The sequence below is a fragment of the Scophthalmus maximus genome, chromosome 18, assembly GCF_022379125.1.
Source record: "Scophthalmus maximus strain ysfricsl-2021 chromosome 18, ASM2237912v1, whole genome shotgun sequence".
Lineage (NCBI taxonomy): Eukaryota > Metazoa > Chordata > Actinopteri > Pleuronectiformes > Scophthalmidae > Scophthalmus > Scophthalmus maximus.
The window spans coordinates 7,363,793-7,388,474 of record NC_061532.1 but is presented as its reverse complement, the minus strand read 5'-3'; the positions used below and the strand labels follow the sequence as shown (position 1 = coordinate 7,388,474).

General features: G+C 42.1%; 1 protein-coding gene across 6 annotated transcripts in view; it reads left to right on the top strand.

Moving 5' to 3' along the window:
• Positions 1 to 24,682, top strand: part of LOC118290068 (kelch-like protein 29) — a 192,074-nt gene that overhangs the window by 2,402 nt on the left and 164,990 nt on the right. For 3 of the 6 annotated variants that reach the window (XM_035617404.2, XM_035617406.2, XM_035617405.2), the window contains exon 2: positions 8,810 to 8,878. The gene's annotated coding sequence lies outside the window, so the exon portion shown is untranslated. Of the gene's footprint in view, positions 1 to 8,809; positions 8,884 to 24,682 lie in introns of all 6 variants that reach the window. The other 3 variants (XM_035617402.2, XM_035617407.2, XM_035617408.2) reach the window with 1 other exon arrangement.

The window sequence follows — 24,682 nt, the reverse complement described above, 5'->3', positions numbered from 1 at the left end:
GGCGTTTTTCGTGTAACAGCAGTCAGACGAACATAATGGTGCCTCAGCTGCTGTAAGGCAGCAGCGTGGAAGAGATGGAGCCATTCCCACCGTGTCCTTTTTTTAAGAATGTACACATAACACTTCTGTTTATCGGCACGCTCTCACCAAAGCTACGTATTAATGTGTGAAGGCAGGCGGCAATTATGCTGATTCTGGTGGCGCAGTGGGCATTAGAGGGCCAATCTGGACCAACCAACCCCCACTTGAAGTGAAAACGAAAAGCAATTGTAATCACATTTTGAAGACATGTTCCGGCAGATTCTTAATTAGACTTTTATTCATGGGGTAATTTAGAGTCAAGTGCGCATACATCCCGTGTATATTTACCTGTAACACAAGTCCGGTGGTCAATGCCCTTTCTGTGCCCAAGCAGAAAAGTGCAAACGCTTTTAGTTGTTTCTTTGTCGTCCACCGCTCACCTGCGGTTCAAACGGTCACATGTAGCGCAGACACAAAGAACCGCTCCTACACCCCAGCGCCTCACGCTCCATTTTAGTTGATTTTAAGAGTCCGGCATTCTGTCTTTTTGAGTAGCCAATGTTCAAGAGGTTTAGGAAAAAAATATGTAACTCAGTGTTGCTCAGATGTAAAGAAGAAGAAGAAGAAGAAGAATAATACTTCTATAGTTTTATTTGTAAATTTCAGATGGCACTTAACCACGAGAATACCACAACCAGCCTCTTGAACCTGGAGTGCAAGATGTTGTAGTGCACTTAGCGCATAAATATGAAGTCAGTTATAACCACAGCGAAAACAAATTGCAAAGGAGGGGTCAGAGAATCTGCTGCATATTTTATAGCTGTTGGTGAAATAATCACTAATTACTTAAAATGAGCAAGTAGTGCTATGTGTTTTCCGCTTAAGTGTTTTTTTAATCAAAAGATTAAACCTTTGCGATGGTCGCATTCATTAACGGAATTGCTGGACATTTTGGATAATAGGCTTATTTGCTTTCATGCAGTGTTCATGAGAATTCATTGGAAATACAACATAGTTGCCGAGTTTAGCTAAAACCACATGTTGTTCTTACACTTTGGTTTTGGCACAGCTTATTGCAACAAGAATTTTACATTGTTCCCCACTAGTCTTTGTAGTAAGCGAAGTCTGCTGGTGGTATATTTACCGGGGTGAAGTCATTTTCATATTTGACATTCCTCAGTTTTCGCGGCTGTTATCTTCATTTAAAACCCGGGCTCTAAACCTCGATCTGTCCCAGGTTTGGGATGTGTTGGAGATCTCATTCAGGAAGATGTTTCACAGATTTGATCAAATCAAAATCACCAAAGATGACGCTGCAGTGGAGAGGGCAAGGCATTGAATGTCTGCCCAGTTCACATCACTATAGGCGTTGTCAGGGACGACCCATTTCAATCTTCAAAAACGTTTTTGTTTTAAGATATAGGTAGGTAAAACCACTGCTGTTATACAGAATGACACCCATTAAGTATTTCACAACTGAGAGTGAAAAAAAAAAATAATAAAAAACAATTAAAAAAAAAAAAAAAAAAAGGTTTGCATTTTAAACTAAAAGCTGTGAAAGTTGAGAGGCTATCCCAGACACATGAGAGGTGGTTTGATGTCAATAAATTAATTAATCAGTGAGCTATTGAAAAAGAACCTTTCATTTTATATTTATATTATATTTATATAATTTTTTTTATTGTATGTTTTTTTTAACTCTCAGGTGTGAAATACTAAATGGCTGTCATTCTGTATAATGGCAATGGTTTGACATTCCTATGTCTAAAAACAAAACAAAAAGTTATTGAAGATTGAAAAGGGTACCCCCCGAGTAGTCGTGCTGGCGTGGTGAGAGAGTGGCAGTTAAAGGACAGCAGGACCAAATTTAGATCATCTTTACCTGTTGGAGACGACAGCCGGATCCAGGCTTTAGCCACGGCCCGCAGTCAGTTGATCGTTCTGAAGTGGCACCAAAGCAGGCTCGGTGTAACTTGTGTCATCTGAAGAGATCCAGTCCCTCATTGATCACGGTGGGCTCCGGGATGTCCTGGCCATGTTTATTAGCGTATCAAAGGTAACAAGCTTGATAGGGAATGATCCGAGTGCGCGCTTGATCTGTCTGGAGTCGGTTGGCTATGTGCTGCTTTGATATAGAGATGATGAAGGCGTTTACCGTGAAAGGAGGAAGACGACTTGTAATTTTCCTCTGAGACAAAGCAAATTGAGGCCATCTTTTATGTATTTATTTTTTTTTAAATCAGGTTTTTTCAAAGTTACACCTGTATACGCAGCTGTCGTGTTCGCTGGTTCTATTAATAGTTCTTTTAAAAATATATTTCAGTAGTCGAGTTATTTAATGAGGAGCTATTGAGAGACATTGCCTGAACAAATAGATGCTGGTGTTCACTTTCTGCAGTACAATTGAACACCATCCGAGGGAAAATTGAACTCATTTCTCCATGCTGACAGGTATGACTCATTTTCACTGCTGCCCTTGTTGGGTTTCAGTGGCATTGGTATCGTTGCTTGAATATGAATGCAGATGGATCAGAGGCTATTACGAAGCATAATATACTTGCTAATGTACATGGGGCAAAAGTCCACGAGCAAACGCTCTTTGGAGATCATTGAACTATCTTCAGCTGCCCTCTTGAACACAGTCACCGAAGGGCCATGGATGCTGGTATCATATTTCTAAAAAAGCCTGCAGTTTCTCTGTTCAGAGACCCAAATGGTCTCGAAATGCACTAAGAGCTCAACCGCCCACATCCATGGAGATTTAAGTTGGTAGCTCACTTTCAAATGTTTGCTCGGGTCTTTATAAATAGGTTTTCAATTTTGAAACATAGGACATTACAGCAAGTATTGGAATTGTAAAATTGTTATTATATACATTATGCAAATACACATATGCAGGTATATAATATGTACAATACAGAACATTTAGATGTGTATCAGTAAAAAGGTGTTTTAGAGGATTTGTCATATATTATATATTATATATATATATCATCTATGGCTTTTAATTTAATCTTGTGCCGTGTACATACATGCAGTTTTTGCTCAGAAGCTCTTGTACATTTACCAATGTGTTATTGTGGCCTTAATATTCTCAATGTAGTCCATCAACCTTGCTTTTCCTGAAAGCAGATCCAAGCCTCTCTGCCCGACAAAATGCTGGGACTCATTAGGCCCTGAGCAAGCAAGCTTACAACCAGGAGCCAGGGCCAAGGGCCATACTTATGAGATAAAGACCCAATTCCAAATGTACCCACAGCTTTAACCCAATGTCATTTCATGTGGTGTTTGGGAACATTTGGTTTCTTGCTAGAGAAAAAAAAGCCTACTTTAGCCTATCTGAGGAGGGAAATGGAAGCTATTACTTTAATTTTAATAACTAAAATTAACGTGACACTTTTGGGGTTAGGGGGTGAGGATTTGGTTTGGATTCTAAGGGCCCCTGTAGTCTGTGCTCCTTATATATACTCACCATAAATGATGAGCTAAGAGGCTTATCATATAGCTTGTTTGCCCCATATGACACTGCAGATGTGTCTATGTATATGATAATAGTAATAATAAAACTTTATTTCTATAGCATTTATCTAAACAAGGTTACAAAGTGCTGTATAATATACATACTGTAGAAATACAACAGCACAGAATGAAGACAAATGTAAGAAAGATAACATGAAAGAAAAAAAATGACATTAATTAAAACCAATTAAAATGAGGCATTAAAAGGATTTCCGTTAAAAATATGGTTTAAGCAATGATTTCAATGTGGGCAAACAGTCGGCAAGTCTAATCTCCACAAGCAAGGGATTCCAGAGCCTCAGGGTCCTGATGGAAAAAGCCCAGTCACCCTTATTTACTTTGACTTCTGAACAACTTGCAAGAGTTGCTACGAATATCTTAGATTGGAGACCTTGGAGCCTGGAGCCTACAGTAGGGAGTTAGTAGCTCTGCAATATATCTGGGGGCGAGACCACGCTGAGCTTTAAAGTTATTAAAATAATCTTAAAATCAATCCTAAGGGAGGCAAGAATTGGGGAGATATGGTTGTTGCACTTGGTGTTGGTTGAAATGTAGGCAGCAGCATTGGATGGGAGAAAGATGGGAGGAAGGTGGACATGGAAAAGTCTTTTCTATCTTGTAGTTCATCGCCACCACTAGCCTTTGTTTTTTTGTGTGTTTGTGCTCCCATTAAGCCTGGCTACCGGACTATTTCTGCTTCGTGGCTATCTGACAGCCACAGTTCTTCTGGCATCTCCTTTATGAACCTTAGTCATTTTAATAAGGTGTATTTTTACTATCTATTTACTTTTGAATAAACATCATCTTTAATAAAATGTCAAATCTATTCTTGGCATGTCTGGCCTGTTAAAAATGCAGCGTGTAGCAGACCTAATTTGAGAGTGCAGCGGCCCTTAGAAGGACATGGATGTATTATGTAATAATTTATTTGAAATTGAATAATTGAATGTGCCTTGAGGAGAAGTGATGCTTAAAGAGAGGTCCACTGAAACAAGGTTCTGAGGTGGAAAGTCAGGACTCACACCAGCTCTGTCTGCTTGAGGCAAACCAGATTTCAAATTACTTCAATAGGAAAACAAATTTCACCGGTCACAGAAGTCACTTGAACTCATTCCACCATCGTCTTTCTTCTCAAAACCATGGGAAATTATGATAAAACTATCTGAGGTTGGCCTCTGTCACTTGAGTGGTGCACCAAACAAACAGCAGCATACACTGTAGTTTTCTGAGATGCAGTAATTGCATATTCAAAATTATTTTGATATGTTTGATATCAAGCAGGCTCTCCCATACATATCCTGAAATCATTACGTGACATTTCAAAGAATAACCAGAAGTGACAGGGTTTTGTTTGCCTTCATCTTGTGCTGCTTCTTCATCCTCCCAACATACATTTTATTTCAAGGAATCCGCTCATTTTGCAACTGTAAAACTCCAGATCATTTATCTCCAGTGAGGAATAAATATGTAAATAGTCCGCAGTTAATGGAAGTATACATAAGAGCGACTTACAGCAATGTCCGATTTGCATACTCCAACAGTGCAAGTTTAAAGGTGGCTTTCGAGTTAAGAGGGTTCATAAATCATGTGTTCGCGGGAGGTGTAACTTGCATTGCTAATATCATCCTGTTTACGGCCCGTTTGCCTTAGCCTGGATGTATTTCCTACATCCAGGCTCGCACCGTCTGTCAGAGGGTCCAGTTGAGACTTTAAATGCCACATTCACTGTAGCTGTGTGTTCATGGGTCACCAAAATATAAAAAAATTGGACTATTTATATTTTGTTTATAGGTGTAAAATATCAAGTGGCAGTCACAGGTACATGTTTGAATGCAAGCCAAGTTACTTAACCTTTCTTTACGTCTCTGCAGTTCATTGGAGTGGACTTTAAAGTGAAGCGATTGACGCTCATATCAGCAGCCAAGGAAGTGAACAGTAAAAATCGGAGAGATGTAAACTGCTTGGAAAGACACAGAGGAAAATGTTCCCTGCTCGGTCTCTGTGCAGCTCTTACATTTTATGTGTTGCAGTTTGGCAGGTTTTTTTGTATTCAAATGCACACGGACATTTGGCAGTGATTAAACTGACCGTAATGTTATTACGACTTCGGCATAAGGTAGTGTAAAGATATCTTTTGTCAATGCTTGGTGCCCGTGGGCCTCTGTGTAATTTTATAGCTTTCCCGAATAGACATTTCTATTTCTAACATTTGCAAGATAGGCCCATCCATTCCCCCCTCTCCAGGACATTAATTTGTTGCTGCTTTGAAATTTTATGAGAGAAATATTTAAACTGTAAAGCAGTCGCAGGTCATTTCTCAGACTGCCCGACACAAAGAATTAGCAGTTTTAGGCGTGGCTGCTTGCTTTGTTTCCTGGTCATGTTGCAAATCTAGAATTTTTGCAACAATACCTTCACCCTGAAATTAATAGTCCACTTGAAACCGGCTCCAACAGCCCCTTGAGAATGGAGCCAATGTGGTGGCAGCCAAGTTTGATTATTTATGGTGTGTCTCTATCTCTCAGAGCCCAATTGGTCTTTGCTGATTGCTGAGCATTCTGATTAAGAAATACCATTAAAATTGATGTATTAGGGTTCCAAGTGTTTTTCACAGTTCGATAGCTTGCTTCAATCAATTGATAATTACATCGATGATTTATTGCTGCGGTTCATTTTGACAAGTTTACAATACTCGACATGGTAGAACTTCTCTAAGTCATCTGAATGAGGGCGAGCAGCTTCTAATTTTTTTTTAGATAAATTGAAATAAGCAATTAGTATTAACGATGTATTATTGCTGAACTAAAGCCCCAAAATTATTTTACAGGGGTTTATTGTTTTGCTTCTATCCAAATCCTGAAAAAAAGATTATTTTCAAAAAGTTCCATTGCCTGTCCCATATTATGAAGTATTTATCTCTTATTTATCTTACACAGAAGTGACATTTGGCACTCGAACTGCAGTGTGGATATGCAAGTAGTTGATTAGAGGACGAGGAGACAAAATATAAAGTCTGTAGGGAGAAGTCAATTAGGTAGGTAATGATCTTGCTTTGTGTAGAGTTAATGGAAAACATCTCTAATTTCATGGCAAAGTAAACAATTTTCCTACGGGGTCTTAGCTCATTTTCAAGTCGTTTTCTCTTAGGGGGGAAAAAACAAAAACCATCCCAGAAATTTCACATTTTATTTGTACACCGCATTGCCAAACTATTATTCGTGATTTAAATGTAAAAATTTTTTTGTAGTTTGAGTTCGTTTTATTTAAGAGAAATGTGAGGCGGCATCAGAACTTGATGAATTCAGGTACAATGTTTTATTACAACTTTAAAAAATATACAGTTTATTTTCCTATATATATCACAGTTGGACACGTTCTAAATCTTAATGACATCCCACTTAGGACTATTTTGGCGCCGCTACATAAACAACCATGTGTCAGAACTTTATTTTTAGAATCACTCTCTGTGCAACAGCGAAACGCTTTTCAGCTCCATAAACTGATTGTGGAAAGAATTGGTTTTATACCAGCAGGCTACTGTCTTTTATCATCCTCTCGAGGAGGATTTGGCAAGGAAGCTGTTTCCATTCTTGCACAATCATCACAATGGAAATCAGAATTTTTTAAAAAAAATAAAGAAACATGCCTACATCCACCATTTTTCGTCTCAAAAGAATGAAGTGCAGTCAGAATCATGTTCTTCAGACTATTAGGTCTGACGTGATGTATGTGACTTGGAAGTAGAGTCAGCAAAACATTATGGAGGAGCAATCAATAACTTTTCACTTTTTGAAAATGTTTCCCCGTCTCTTTTGCCTCAGACATATAGTTGTGCTCTGTGAACTGTCCACATCACCGGTGTATTATTTTGAAGAGGAGCAGATACTTCAAATATTTCTGACCTTTTCAAGAATCTTTTTTTTTTTGGCAGCGTTACTCTGATGAAAAGGAGAGATGGAAATAGGGAGAGACGTGAATTTTTAAATTCAAATGTTTGTTTAATTAACTGCCCAGCATAATCACAGCCTGGTCAATGACTGTGTTCCTGAAGTGCTACATGGGAGTTTGAAAGAATTCCGCTCTTGGATCCTTTCTCTCCTGCATTGCTTCAAATACCATCAACTGAAGTGATGTGATTTCCTTTTTATTTCTCTCTCTCACGCTGCCTCATCTACCTAGGCAATTGCCTACACATCCCAGGATGACTTTCCAGAACCCCCGAAAGACGTCTATGAAAGCACCTGAGAAATTCAGCTGTGTGCTCAATGTGTCACTGGAGAGGGAAAGCAGTAATGCTTGGGAAAGCAGAGCAAGGGAGGTTTTCCACGTAATAAACGGCAGAATTCACAGCCCTCAAAGTTCAACACTTCCTCTTCTGTTTCTTCTGAATCTTTGACAGAAGAAAGAGAGGCCCTTGCTCTTTGACTGTGAGAGGACTCCAGACTTCTACACAGGTTTTTTTTAGGTCATTAGCTGTAGCTAATATTGACCACGATACATTTGGAATGAGAAAAATACACCACCAAAACATTAGAATCTCTTTAGGCTGAAGATTCCTTCATTTGTTTGCCACATGAATCCTTATTTCTTTTATTTCCCGTGATAAAGGATCTCTGCCACTTTTTAAAAAACAACAACTTATTCTAGATTTTTATCTTCTAGATCTTTTCTACTCACTCGCAGACTGACACACAAAGAGCCAGATGTGGTGACTTCCAAAGACTGCCACAGTTGTGGAGCCACGTGGTCGCTTTTTCCTGAACACCAGCGTCTTTGTTACCTTTGACAATGGGTGCCTTTTACGCGTCATCTCTAATGCAAACCCTCTCCCCTTATTGTCATCTTACAAACAGCGCAACCTTCAGTTATACATGTATTTGTATTAAAGAAAAAAATATTCATTCGCTAGAGCTTTTTCATCCGCAACCATATGTTTTCACTTTGACCCTTTCCACTGCTGAATTATCCAACGTTGACCTCTGTCGTTCTCTCAGGACAGTTGGAGAGTTATTGATAGTTTTTTACTCCGTTGTCTCTGCGGAGTCGTTTATCTGTTCTCCAGACCAAAGATTGAACTAATAAATCTCTCGATGCACATTGTTCCACACTTGAATGTTTTTCATTCTTTTGAGTGAAGGGATGCCTAGTTTTTTTTTCCGCCATTAACAGATGGCGAGCTTTAGTGTATTAGGGCCAGATTTATAGACGTTTCATTTCATTCTCTGTTTTAAAGCCTTGTCATATTCACTGACTGTTATTGTTTCTGCAGGTGTAGACGGCAATACTCAAAAGATCTAATTTGTCTGTGATGAGCATCCCCATCCACCGGAGACCAAAGGTACGGTAAGATATGAAAAGCTCATTATCTTATGTCCCAATAAACATTTTTATTATGCTACAGACAAGACACACGGCGAGATCCAAAAGAACAATAAAATAAGAGTCAGTCATATTCTGCCTCATCATTTCGGTTTTCCCACGGTAGCTATTGTGAACAATTGTCACTTTACTAACATTATAGCCAAGCAATTATTTGTTGATAGGATGAATCGTAAATTTGACTCCGATATAACTCCACTTCCACCTTTCTCATCTTAATGTGCAGTGCTTGATCCTTTTCGAAACAGTCGACTGTGTGCACGTGTACATGTTCTGTGGTGTTGGCCTGGTTTAGCGGGGGGTTGATCATCTGGAATTATTTGATGTATGGCGTCATTAATTCTGCTTGACTTCCCTGCCGTGTCCAGAAAATGAGTTATGCCCGTCTTTGTTTCTCTACCCGCAAAGACCTCGCAAATTCTTCCTCCAAGCCAAACCAAACCGGTCTCCAAGCAATTACGGGGTTAGAGGGTCTGATCTCGGGTCATTAAGAGATAGGATTACTCCTGGACCGCGGGACCCCAGGAATGTACAGACCCCTCTGGAGGTCGGCTCACCGATGATGAAATGGAATTGAATTAATGGGGTTGCCCACTGCGAGGACTGATTAGAACAACATACTGCCTTTGATCCCCGAGCGAGGTGACCGGGCGCGGGCGTCGCAGGCGCATGGGGGGGTTGGGCTTTTGTGTCTGTGCGTGTGTGTGTGTCTGTGCTGGGTCAGTGCATCACTGATGAACAGGACTCATTATTATGTGCGCTCTTTGCAGGGGGTTCAACCCTCACTGGGGGGCTTCGGGTGTAAAATAACTTTGTGACGTTCAGTGTGCGTGCTGCGGGAGGCTGTTCATTCCGTGGCCTTTGGTCCGGAGCGGTGTGGGTCCACGCTGCGTTCTGCTCTCGCGGTTTGTGAAATTAACTGCGGCGCTGCATACATTTGAAAAGGCTGATCAGAGATCACACCTGCAGCTTGTGTTCTGTAGTTTGACCCACAGTAGTTACTTTAGTTACCACTTTTGTTGTTTCAAGAGCAACTCCTTGTGGTGCCTCAACTATACAAGTTGCTGAGGACCACTTGATGATAACGTAAAGCCTTTGTGCGTCGGGACGTTCTGTACCTCCGCCAGTATCCTCCAACAGAAGTGCTCTCCCCCAACTTCCTGTAATCGACACTCCCTGACCTTCATACTAGCTTCATGCAGCAATTGGCCAGCTGTGCAGAGGTGAGAAATCCCATATTCAGAATGATTATCGTGTGTTGTCACATTTAAATTACAGAAAGCTCTTCAACCTGATTTCTAAGTGTGGCCGTCCACAACCGCCATTGTCACTTTAGTCTTCTAATGTGGTTTCATACAAACTACTTTATTTTTTTTGTTTAGGCATACATAGGTCCCAAGCTGACAGTATCAAACAGCTAATCCTACAGCAAGGCAACTACCACCCCCCCAGTTGTGACTCTGATGTATTGTTGCATGAATTAATTAAGTCTTCAAAAAAACCTTATTGTCTAAGATTCTTTGCGTATTGTTTTGCCTATGAAATGTGTGTTTGTGTCAGAACATGTTGGATTCAGGGGAGTTTCAGCTGAATATAACAAAGGGACAAGAACATGCGACGTGTCAGATTTTGCGTTCGGTTGTATGTTTCTTGTATATTACAAGAAAGGTGTTTAAACTTTAAAGCACTACTATTCAATACCCTGCATCAAACCTATCTACCCACTAATAGAAAATGTCAATGGGAATATCTCATAGCCAGTGGTTACCTGCCGGCTATGAGGTGTCACCATCCGTCTCTGTATGGCCATAAAATGTGGACTTTTTTGTTCTCACTCTAAACAAACTGCACTGCATTGAGCTCGGCGTGGTTGCACACAGACTTGCATTTTCACCGCCCCGCAGGCCTGGTGTGTTTTTTTTGTTGCGGAGGCAAGTTGGAATTCTGTTGTTCTCGTTTTAACTTAAAAAGAGCGAGTGATCCAGCATTTGTCTAAACCACTCCAGACATTGTTGACATGACAGAATGTGAGATCAAGCAGAAAAAAAGAGCGTAGAAAAATTATCAAAAATGCCCCATAGCCTGCTGAGCCTCTTGAATTAAAGCTAGAACACAGAACTATGTATTGTTCTTTTTCTTTTTTTCCTTCATCCACCTGCGGAAGCAGTGGTCATCATCACCCGTGTTTGCCCAGCAGTGTGCTGTTTACGTTGGGCCCCCAGACGGTAAGCTGGAGCTGTCTGCCAGAATCGTTCTCTGGGCCACCTCGAGTAATGATAGATGACAAGCTTCTGTGGGGAGGAAAACAAGTCTCCAGGTAGCAGGCAGGGCCGCTCCGACAAAGGTGCCATCAGCCGGCAGCCTGCTGCACTGGCTGTGGGGCAAGCATGAGGGGGTGGTAGAGAATAAAGGACTGGAGGAGACCCGGTGACTATGGTGCAAAAGAAAGCTACAGTGGAGTGAATTACCTTTCACTTAATCACTTTTTTGTTGTTGTTGCTGAACAAGAAGTTCCACTTTGTGCTGGCGCTCATGAATAGCCTTTATCGAAAACCGTCTTTAAAGCGAGGTGAAACGAACACTGAACTTTTGAGTAATTAATCAAACACCGTCCTCCAACAAGGAGACGCCGCGCCAAAGGTAATCCGTGTTTGTCCTCGCCGTCGATAGCTTTCTATCGTAGACCTCCTCTTCCTCTGAACACAGAGACTTTTCTTGGACTTTTTTTTTTCACCCAGGCTCCGCTATACTTCTAGCTGCTGGATCCAACTCCGTCTCAGTCATTGCAGTTGCTCCCCTCCTCTGTGTTGATACTCCAGTGCAGGAGTATCACCACAGACGCCAGATTTAAAACTGGTACACTGCGAAATCCAGAGATATTTACCTGGCCATTGGCTGAAGCAGCACTATGCACACTCGTTTGGCAAGGCCTCGAATGTTACATGCCTTCTTTTTGATGTAAACTGCACAAACTCAAGCTTTAGATTTTCATCAGTGCTGTTATTGATTGGATTTTTCTACCTATTGTCATGATGGATGGTCTCTGGAAAATTGGGCTCATGCATGCCATGTGCAGACCAAGGTATAACAGTAAAAAAAAAATTCACAGAGTCCAAAGTGACGTCATTGAATGATTAATGTAAGTTAATCACTGACATTATCAAAATAGTTGCAGATTAATTTTCTAGTTCACGTATCGAACAATCCAGCTCTGCGCAGGTTTTGAGTGTCTCACTACAAACATCTCAAATCCTCTTTGCTCAATGAGTATTCAATAAGAAAATATCTCAGTAACATCAGTGATATATTTTACTCTGGACCCACGCATTTCATGGATGAACTAACAGCCCCAGGATTTTCTGCCTCAAAATATTTCACGCATGCATTTATGTCATGCTCTGGTAAAGGGAAGTTGTAAATTGTTCTGTAATATTGAATTTTGCTCCGATACTGTGCTCAATCTCTGCAATATTTACTGTACGTCTAAAATGATGTTGTGCTTATAACCGCATATAAACACAATTGTAATTAGAAACCTGAGTTTTCAGTGACGCTGATTGCATCTTTTAGTATTTATGAATGCATAATCTGTCTTGGAAAAAGAAGTGTTGCATATTTTAGTCGTCGTGTTGTCTCCCTGTGCAGCATTTATTAACATGGTTAAATGTAGAAGAAGCAGCAGAATGTAATATTACTTGCTCTTGTTTAAAGTGCTGCCTTTGAGTCCACTTGAGCATGGGCCTCCTCTGCCTACGACCAATATTAACACGAGGAGTGTTCACCTGCTGACAAAGGGGGAAAAAAGCCTTGAGAAAGGCATTTATCTGGATGGAGCATGGCCAAGTATTTAGCTGTACAGACAGAAAATTACAGGGGCAGTCCTGGAGTAAAGGTATGTCCTAAGCAGAAAAGTAATGTTGCTAATGATGGGACCTTTGACCCGGCTGCCTTGAGGTCTATGTCTGATATTGTCTTTGCTGCAGAGAGCAATCAGGTGTGCAGGAAAGGGAGGGAGGGAGGGGGAAGTGGCAAAGCAAGGTCAGGCTTTTTCTAAAGCCTCCCCCGTAGCCATTCACGAGACGACCTTACAGCCTCTGCCGTAATGATAGAAATGGCCTCCTCCTTTTTCCCAGGCGCACTTGGGAGCCCATTCACATGTCATTACCAGACCATAACACAGGCGGAACATAAATACACATGCACAAACACGGGCCGCAGAAGCTCGCGCTGTCGCACGTACCTGGTTATATTCTTGTCACATAAACAGTGAGGCATTGTCTCTCGCACGCCCCTGGAGTGATTAAGACGTAAGGCACCGCGGGGGTCCGCCCATGGTTAAAGGAGCATGGAATCCTGAGAGGCTGGCGCACACACACACACACACGCACACACACAGCGGGGGTTTGGCATGGCATCTTATCCCGGCCATTGAGGCTAATATCTGTGAATGGGCCACGCTGGCACTTTGCGCAGCACTATCAGTGTTGTCTCTTTTCCCTTCAAGTGCCCTTCGGGACTGCGCAGCATATACTCATCATACGGGAGAGGAACAGTATGGAACGAATTTATCTGCTGTGTCCTCACTCGAGTTGAGGAGCAGAATAGGGACAATACTCCCACGTTTTAAAGTCGCTTAAGTTGAACTGTCAGACCATGTTTTGCTCAGAAGATAAAATGTCTCTCCTTTGCAGCTTAAAAGGTTCGGCGCTCCTCCCTGCTTCAGCTCCTCCATGTCCCCGTCACGTCCTCGCGGTGATATTCAAAGAACCAGTTGTACCACCTCTTCTGTGCAGTATTTTTAAAATGGGACGTTGTAAATTAAATAGACAGCAAAAAAAGCCCATTGCGTATATCTCAGATTCATTAGAAGCTTTCTAACATTAAAAAAAAGCTAGTCTAAAAATGCAACTTGGCCTTCTACTGACAAATCAATTTTTTTTTTTTTTTTTAAAGACATCTCTCTTTCTGAGTCCTGTCAGTGCAGGATGAGCTACTCTGATATTGAGCTAAAGACAAACAAGATAGGACAAATCCAACCAAATGAAAAAAACAAACAAATGTCTGGCATTTCATCATTTGTTACATTGCCAGCTGCAATTTCTTGACAGAAGCATGAGCTGAGGAGGTACTGGCCTTCATAAAAAGTAATGAAATATCCTTCAGTGCGACCACAACAACCGTTTCATGTATTGAAAGGTCCTTTTAAAAAAATATCCCCCTTTTTATTCATTTCTTAAGTCTGCAACTCAGCCGAGGGAAGTGAGTTGAACACGATGACATAGAGAAAGCGGAAAACTGTTCAGCATCACCTGCTTCTTTTAATCAGCCACGGCTTAACCTGAGCCAAACCTTCATTTCCCCTTTGCTGAAGACGTCGAGCGGCCTGATGCATGAAACCATTTCAGGGCATACATTGTGTCTGTCATATAATATCTACACCCGAGTGCGCCACCACATGCTCGGCCTTCGCACAAGTGATGCCATATTGATTTTTATTCTGGGTATCTGCTCTTTGGGTACGGAGGGACGTTATGGCCTACACCGTATCGAGTTTTAGTATGCGTCATCAGTTGCCATGCAATTGTAAGTAAGTTATCACAGCGGTTGAGGTATATTGTTTCACGTAATGGCTCGAGCGGGGGAGAGTTATCGGTCATTTCATGTTTTGCGGGGCATGCTTGGTGTTTTTGGTCTTCCCATCTGGTCAGTAATATTAGTGAACGTCCACAGCGACGCTGACGTGATGCACATTCAGAATAAGATGGAGCCTGCACGCTTTATGCAACTCTGAGATAAAAAAAATAATTTATTGCTGTTACTTCCTCTTTGCTGCTTGCAGAACTTGACAGAGAGTTTAAAAAATGTCCACTGACTCAAGCCGTTTGCCGAGAAAAACACAAAAACAGTATTTCCTCTCCATTTGCCTTCTGAGTCAAACTGTTGCACCGTAGCAGCAGCTCCCTGTCCAGCATCAGTTCGCTGGCACACTGACATTGTGAAGACGCGCTGCTCCATTCGCTCCAGCCCCTGTCAGATTTACAAAGGTTAATTTGAGACGTACTAGTTTTCATGCCTGGAATTAAAACCTTAATTACATCGCAGCCCTGTTAAGGACCCAATGTTTCCCTGCTGAAATTAATTTTGCCAACCGCGCTCTTATCAAAGATTTCAAATGTACCTTCTTATCATCTGTGGTCAACGGGTCTGCCTGACAATTTGTACGCTATAATTTGTAATCTGCCAAATTTTTAGGCTGAATGGGCCATCTGCGGAGTGCAACTCATTATGGCACACATCTCCCTCTGTACATATGTAGGAGGAGTCTCGGATGTTTTACGGTGTTTTCCACTGCTGTTCGCAAAGCGTGACTAAGGTGCCCAAATTAGCGTGCAACACTGTTTTCTGCTCGAGGCGGAGAAAAACTACAAGTGCATTTTCCATTCAAGCAGGGATGTGAGAGGCTGTTGTCATTCATCTGAACGGTTATTGCTGAATTCTTTCAGCGGAGATGGCAGAGCTAATACAGACATTAGGCAGCTGAGCGATTTCTGGCATGATACAGGTCATTTGCAGTTATGCATTTAGCCGGGGCTCTTGAAAGAAAGGTTTGCTCTTCATCATCTCTCTGTGGCTGTAATGATGTAATCAGGGTGCTCTTTCAGTAAATCTCACCTCTTGATATGCAGGCTACACATTTGGTGCACATGTAAGACTATAAAAAGGATTCCTGTCGCAGGTTTATTGATGGGACACAGATGCCAGAGAGATTCCATAGGGTTTCAACAGAGGTCACCCCACACTTGTAAATGTGCATTCCTGCGCCATGTGTTTTTTCTTCTTCAACTCTGCCCCCAAAAGCATCTTCCAAAATCCTTGGATATACCGCTCGGGGAAAAACAAATGAACTTTCAGGTTTGAACTCCCGCTGCTTCCTCAAATTATCTTGCATACTCAACAGTCTTCCTCCCTGAGTTGTAAAATGAGAAATGAGAAGCTCTGCTTGTAAAATTGATTTTGAGACAGAAGCAGAAATTCGTGTTGATTTGGGGAAAAACAAATAGGGGAGAACGACACTATAGCGTAGAGAATCTGAGCAGTGCGGTATGAGGTGGGTGCCTTGCTTGGCATGCTGTCTAAAGTACACTTCAGATGTATCCACGCACAGGTGTTCTTGGCTTAGGGGAGCAGCTGAAGTGGCGGCCCTCGTCTATACAGTACTGACCTTGTTGTGCCAGACCAGCTCATGAAAGACGAGCATGTGTCAGTGAACAGTCTATCAGAACACTCTATCTGTCAGTGCAGTTGTCCCCCAGGTGTTACTTCAGAGATGCCACCTACAGATTTCATTTAATGTATTGATTCGAGTCTGTTGACAACACGCCGCAGTTTGAAAGCATCCAGTGTGCATTCGCTCGAGTCTCGTTGTCACAGACCCCTTTCTCTGCCATTTTATCTCATCATGTCACTTATGTTTCACTCGGCTGTTTTTGTGTAAAACGTAGACGGTGTGTCTACCTTTTTGTCAAACTTACAACCACCCACTGAGATCAGATTAAAGCAGACATGTCGAACACAACACCACCGAGTTGCACGCCCGGAGCAAAGCATGCTGGGATGGAGGGACACATACAGCGTGCGCTGCTGCTCTACAGCGGCTGAATGAGTTGGTAATTTAAGTGGCGCTACCCGCTGTAATTGCTGTGAATCTGATTTGGATGTATGGGGCATTTGAACGCAGCCACACTGTAATATGTTTTTATGAGATTTTCCATAATCTCGTTTTCTCTGGGTTTGTTGCTGCACATATGGCGTTCTCGGTTTTCTCTCCACTGTTGGTTTTCCCCGTGGTGTTGCGATAACAAAACTTCATTTCCATGCATTTTCATGCATATGCAGCATTGAAGTGTGCATCACGATTATGCACAGAAGTATCTGATTGAATTATATGCTGATTTATGAACAACAACCAATAACTTACAAATTTATACTCATACGCAGCCTAATCCTTTACCACCCAATTCACTTTCAATTCCTTCAAGAGTGAATAAACTTTAATGTCCAGCCTCCGTCTTCATCACTCTTGAAAAAAAAAAGTTTGCCTTACTTTACCCCAAATATGATATGATTTTTTCATCCCCATGGCAAAAAACATGGCAGGTAGTTTTGGAGGTAGAAGTTACACTTCCCTATCATCTCTGGGGAATGAACTTTTTCACATGCCTGGAGTGTTGTCTGCACATCCAAGCAAAGAGATGACAGGGTCACCAACCTGTGAGCCCCCCCCCCCCCACCGTACAAGTCCATGCCATCCACACTGTCTTATTTCGTCCTACCCACTCATCCTTTAAAAAATACCTTTTAATTTATTTATTTTCTTCAATTCTCTTTACCAATTCAGCCACTTCTGGGCTGAGAGTGCCTCTTGTTTTGGTTGTGAAAAATCAATAGCCATTACAGGAGAGAGAGAGAGAGAGAAAGAAGAAGAAGAAGAAGAAGAAGAAGGCGGAGAACACGCTGGAGAAAGGAGGGAGACACACCGCTATCCCTGTCAGTCTGACCCTGCCTGACGGCTGTCATCTCCCTTAATTGCTTTGCTAATATCATCCCGTCTCAGCCTAGAACTAGGTCAGCAAGGCCCCTCTGCTGGAGCTGACTTGAGGCTGTCCTCCTTCGTGATCTCTTCCACACTCTGCCTTTTTCTGTTTTGTTTCCCCTTTAGGCCCTTCTCAATTAGAATAAAAACACACAGTAGGAAAATGAGGGAGATATATTGTTTCCGTGATGACCTGGGTTTGGATTAATCCAATCAGAAACATTTTTTTTTTTTGCTCCCCAGTAGTAGATAATCGTTCATGCACAATGCTCTATTCTGGGATGAGAAATAGGCTCGCCAGAATTAACCTTTATATTTCCCTCAGGTGATGCAAGAGCTGCTTTTTTTCTTTGCATAAAATCTTAGTAACAGAGGAGATTAACATCGATAAGTTAAGCAAATAACCAATATGCTGTTTGTTTATGGCTTAACATGACAGAATGGATTTAATGCACACAGGGTCAAATTGTGTTTTGGGAATTTTTAAAACCTCTGTAAATTTATTTAGAAACATAAAAAATAGATGGCATCTTTAATGGCTGAGGATGAGCAGGATGTTACATCGTGGGCAGCGTTCATATTCCTCCAAAGTTCTTATTTCCCAGTGAAATAGACAGAAACCGTTTGACCAGTGAGAAGCGTGCGGCAGATTTCCATCGCTATGAGCTTTATTATTTGTGTAGGTGTAAATTCCCAAAGATTGTATCTCTTCTTTTCCTCCCCAACTTGTAGAAAGCAGCTTCATGAAGTCAGAAACGAGAACCATCATTGCTGCCAACGCACCATGGTGCGCCGTCTGAAAGCAGTAGATGCCTCAGTTATTTTTACTATCACGTTGGTTTGCATAACAAAACATTTTCTGGGATGAAACTTCTTGTTGTCGTCCAGCCTTACTTGGCAAACTGTCTCCTGGCTGAAGAAAACAGGCCCAGTGGAGTCTGTGTTTCATGCGGGAGAGGGAGAATATTATGTGAGTGTTGGAGACGAAGCACAGAGCAGCTGTTTTCTGCCTCAGGGAAAATGGCAATACTCTCAATGTGGTTTTATGAGTCTGTTATGTCTTTGTGTCAAACCCCCCCCCCCCCCCCCCCCGTTTGTCCAGTGTAGCTTGTATTTCTGCATACCTATCTGACCTTAACAGATAATTCTAATATTACCAAAGCTTGAATATTATTACAGCAGAGGTACTGGCATCTTGAACAGACCCTTAAAAAAACTGCCCAGTAATGTGAAATGCGCAACAACAACGAAAAATGAATAATAAAATTATCCATAGGAAAAACAGCAACACTTTTGAAACAACAAGTCTGAAAGCTCGGTCCTCTAGTCCGCAGCTCCTCTGTTGTTTACATCCACACCCGTGGCTACAGGCAGCCATTTTAAACAAGGTAGTAAAGCACGGATGAGGGACAAGGGGCTAGTAATTGTGTCAGCAGCACGGCTCTGAGCCAGGAACTGTCAAGACCTCAATCCCCCCACCCCACCCCCCCACCCCCCCCGTGCTCCTGGTTTAATGGAGCATGTGAGGGCCAAGGTGTGCTCCGTTGGCCCCGTCCTGGGCTGTGTTCAAACGGCCTGCCGTCTGATAGGCGCAGTGGAACAATAAGCCTAAGGTGGAGCAGCTGGAGAAAGTGTTAGTGTAAGACCCCTTCCTGGAGGTTGCCATTTTCGCCTCGCTGCCCTCCGTTTGCTCCCACAATAAGACACCTCTTTGCCTGACCTATAACAATAGCAATAGCAATAATCCTGTTTTGTGCCTCAAGTTGTTTTGTCGCAGTATAAATGTACAACCGGTGCCAAGGCGTAGCCCTCTACACCTCCAGGTGCAAATGAGCATTTGGAAACTATTGCGAAACAGTCCGCTGACCCTTCCCTGTGAGTCCAGGCGAGGGTCTTTAACAACATCTCCGTCCCCTGGTGGGCCGTGTAATCTTCCGTCTCCTGGCCCACGGTCACAGATTCCGAACGAAGCTTCCCTTCATGGTAACGAGTGAAAGTCCAGCTGTCGCCCAAACTGTCTGGTTTGGAGGATTTTGGAAGCTGAATAATAGCGGACCCCCTGGGTGGCACGAGGACTGTTGTTTTGGAACTGTTCTTGGCGGGAATAACGCTCCGATTTCACAGATCGGTGGTATCACTGTTCAAGTCACATCCAGGCTACAAATGAGCTTTTGACTCAGACATATTTCTCATCCACAGCTTCTCTTCTTGCTCGACGGCTGCATTTGTCTTCAAACCCGCTTCTTTTCATGGAATTTTTGGTTGGTGCTCACTGCATGCCGTACACACCGCTCTCTCCCCTCATGATATTCTAACTTCGACTTTATTACAAGTTTATTATCCATTCAAATACATTGAACTGCACCACTTTAAGCAATTAAAAGTATTTAGTTGTGTATTCAGTTGCCATGTCATAGATTTCTGTCTACATTCGCCAGTTTCTTTGCTGCAATTTGCTTGTTGATATAATTTATACAATGATATAAAATAAAATCTATTAAATGTCATTAAATATTGCTGTTTTTTAAAAAACTTTTTATGATGCAAGATCAAGTGTCAATTTCTTTCGAGCAAGTTTAGGTCAAGCCACAATCCTTGATGAGCAAATTGTAAATCAAGATGCAGATGCTTCAGGTCTGTTTATGCAGATTATTAAAATTGCATTTGAATAACTTACATTCCAGAGATTTATTTAATGCCATTGTTTAATAGCAATGTTGTTCAGTCAGGTGTTCGATCCACTGCTTTGGTACATATTTAAAAAAAACTTCCTAACGGCTATCACATGGATTGCCACACAGTTTTGTACAGATGAGCGTTTAACTTTTTGTTTCCAGGGATTATTATCACTAGGTCACATTTATTTATGTATTTATTTATTCATTAAATACCAATACTTGTTTATGAGCAAACAAAATAAAAAAAAAGATGACTTCCCAATCAGCCCCAGCTACTAATAAGCAACTAAATGAAGCAGTGCAATTAATCAAATAAAATTGATTTGTTTTTCCTTTTAAATGTCATGAGTTGAATTTTTCAGATTGTCAAGTAAGTTGAGTCTCACAGCTATTTAATCAAATTCACGTCTCATGTCTACATTTTGTCCTATAGTCTACAGCTGCTGGCAGTGAGCTGAATAATCCTCTGCAGGGGAAATGAACAGTAATGAAACTTGTCTCACGGAGACCTGCGAGAGCGGAAAGTCCAGGAAATTGTGCCGGTGCTTCCAAGACATTGTTTAATCTCTGTCTGCGCTGTGCCCGGCCCGACTCGGTTCGGCCCGGTGGACCATCTGCAGCTCACCGCCTCTGTGTTTGCCTCGTACGCCTGCTCCCGCTCCTGTGCGAGAACCAAAACAATCAGACAGGAAGACGTTGACACCAACACTATGAGGTTGAATTTGCGAGTCAAAATTCCCCCTTTGCTTCTTTGCATCCTGGTAAACAGATTTTGAAGATGAGCTTCTTGACTGGCGTCGTCTTCCATGTGCAAGGCCAGGGCCTCGCGGGGGAAATAAACAGCGCAATCTCAAGGAGTGACGATGATGACACGGCTATATTAGGATGATGTTTCCATTGCTTTTCAAATGGCTTCATTATTATTTTTTTCTCCCTGATATGTTTTTGCAGCACACTGCCAGTTATCACATGTGACATCGCCAATTGACTCCCATCATTTTCTAGATAGCAGTATTTTCGGCGGAGATGTGGGAGTGAAAGAAGGCCTACAGTATTTTCTCACAAAATCCCCCGCAAAACAACCCATAAGCACTTTGAAAGATTTTGTGCTTATTCAGACAATTCTGTGTTCCCAGCCCTGCTGTGCTCAAATACTCAAGCATGAGAGACGGGATTAAATTGCTTCAATCAATCCTGTACCATTTTTTTTTCTTCACAGGAGACCTGTGAGGAAACGGTAGATGAAATATATTGGTTCATCGGAAATCAGTCCTGACGCGCAGTGTGACATTAGCATTACCCTTTCTTTGTCACCTCTGGGTTTTAATTGCAACGGTATAGAATGGATTTGGTTTGACTGCTCTCAGTGCTGCCCGTGTGGTGTAAGCCCTCCTGAACTACTGTAATAATCCACATAACACTGCACAGCCAGAAGTGAGATGCTGTCCAGTTCCCACTGGATAATGGTCACAGAAATGGTTTCACTCACTCAGGACATCAAACTGCTTCAGTCATTTTGAAGGATGGTGGCTGACAAGGCCCCCCTGTCTGAAAGATATTGATTTTAAAAAATGTCAGGTCTTTCTTCTGTTCGAGTTGAGAATAAGGGTGAACTTTGTTGTTTTGATATATCTGATAATTAATACTGGCTGAGGCAGAATCGTCCATGTTAGATGGAGTAGAGCGTTTTTGAGGAAACCTAGTAATTGGAGTATCTCGGCATTCAAAATCACGCTTCTAATCTAATTCTAAATTCAAATTTTTCACAGATCACAGAAATTAGTTGAATAAATAAAAGGTTTTAAAATACATCTTTTAAGTTTCACCTTGCATCCTTCAGATTAGATTCACTGCGCCTTGTAAATATAACAAAAGTCCATCGATGCAGCGACCCCTACTTCTCAAGGCCAATGTCAATTGAGACCCAGGCGGAGAACTTGAGGGAACGAGATATTTAATAAATGAACAACAGGACAGTTCTCTTGTCCAAAGTACTCAGGTCACGTTAAATAGATATCTCAAATCATGATTGGGCTAATTGAAGTAGCCAGCCATTTTTTATGTCTGCGGCAGGTGCCTTTACTGCCTCCTGCGAGGCGAACGGGCAGAGGGTCTCATCGTGGAAGGACGAGCGGCTTCCTTCATTACTCAAGTCCTCGGCATAATCTCATTTTCTACCTGTGACCAGTCCGACAACCTTTTAGATTCAGTTAAGATCCAGGGTCTCACTGGCAGTTTTCAATAAGAAAGGGGCGGAGAATGAGGACATTACGCCTCGGTGTCTGATTAACCTGAAGGTTGAATCCAAAGCCGTGCCATTTATTACTATTTAAAGGCTCAGATCAGGTGTACCTCGCTCTTATATTCTTTGCGGATTTGAAATTAATACTGGATTCATATTTGAACTTTAAAGGATACAAACAACAAGTTAAGAGCTCTCTCCGATTATAATAAGCAATTAGTATTTTCAGTAAAATATTGTTTGTTTATCACATAATTAATTACCACCATCACATTATAGCTTGTCTCGACAATAACAGCCCGTAGCCTGGTCCATTCCCGCTCTGAGCATCTGTGTTGCTTTGCTTTCCCCATGGTTGTGATTTGTTATGAGATTCACTAGACAATTTCCAGTTTATTACTGCTGTGTCCAGGCAGTCCCTGATAAGATTAACCAATGTCTATGAATCATTGCTGGAGAGTATTTGAGGCGCCGGTCAGCCACTGAACGTGTACATCCAGGATTGTTGGCCAGCGCGCCACAGTGCCCCTGTGATATGAACACAACACTTTGCAGAAACTGCCCCCGACCACTGACCCGGGTCCACTGTGGTGACGTTGTGCTTCTCTTGGAATCGAGCGCATGGGTGTGATGATTCCTGATCTGTGGAGAAGGCCACGGTGTGCCTGTGGGGAAAACCCCTCTCCTGCCCCCAAACCCAATTTCAACTGAAAGATTGAGCAGGCTAACATGCTCCCGGGCAAGGCGCTGAACTCCCTTTCTTTTCTCGTCTCGTCCTTTAATCGCATCTGGCTTTTAATTCTTTCATGAACTCGTCTCGGTCCTTTTTAACCTTTCATGAAGTGTGGGCAGATAAGAGAGCTGTGATTGCCACTTCAGTCCCCCAGAATGTCTGCAGCATGCTGCATCTTTTTCTTTTTTATAGGAGACATCTGTTTCACCATAACACTTCTCTGGTAATCGTAGGGAAGGAGGTGTTGACGTTGACTGATGGTTTACCCTTCTAACACTCACACAGACACCTACAGTGTATATGTGCATCCACTTACACACAAACAGCTGATGAATTATATATCGGTACCCCCGAAACAAAACTAATCAATATAGAATGTCTGGCTTCAGTATTGACCACAAATGTGGTACATATTGAGAACTTGGAAAAAAACCACTTATAAGTATGTGTTACTAATAGCTAAATGTGTAGCACACAGCATTTGATTATCCACAGGGAGAACACGTTGATGTGCTTGTTCATTGTATCTCACTTTAAAGGCTACGGCGAGTTGCTTTAATCCAGGTGTGTGTGTGTGTGTGTGTGTGTGTGTGTGAGTGTGTGTGTGCGCCCTGTTAACATCATGTTCCTCATGTCTCTGTCAGCTCAGTTCTATAGACCTAATCCTGACAGGTCAAAGTGTTGTCCGTGCACTCTGTGTGGGCTGTTGCCTGTGATAGAGATAAACTGTCTGAAATCAATACGCTACTGCGCCACTCTTGCATGTGCACAACTCCCCACCTTTCACCGTCAGAAGGTCAGAGGCAGCGTAGTCTTTTAACCTCTCATTGTTTAGTGTGTGTCATGTCTGGCTCTAATGATCTGCATCAGGCTGGGAACACCCCCCCCCCCCCCCACCCGCAGCAGCAGCAGCAGCAGCAGCACTACCACTGCTGCTCCTCTTTGATTGGCTCTGAGATTCCTCAGAAGATGGATGGTCCTAACGTCCTTCACTGGTTTGCAATATGTGCTGCTCTGTCCTGCATTTTGAATCACTGTTCTCTGTTTGATGGCAGGCAATTACTGGAGATTGTTTCTCTTTGTTGTACACGATGGTCGACACGGTTCCCCCTCTTCTTCCTGGAAAGTAGTGTCCTGTTTTTCTACTTGACAGATGCACACAGCTCGAAGACGAGCATTATTTGACTTTGCAAGTGCCGAGAGTGATAGGTGATTCATGAGGCAAACGCTGTGGCAGTTGGTTGAAATTCGTTTTTCTTCGCCGCGTATAATCTTCAGACGTTCTGAAGGAATAATTATTGTTTATATTGATGGCTGGCTGTTCTGTGTTCAACACAACTGACCATCATAGTTTGCTTTTGATTTACCCCTTGTTGCCGCAGAGTTGTCATGAGGAATACATATTTTCAGAGCCCGAGGTAGCAGAAATGGTTTCACAACATCATTCTAGTATTTAGCTGTGGTATAGTTGTTGGTTTATTAGCTGTGGGGAAGGTATAAATGGTGCAACTCTAAGA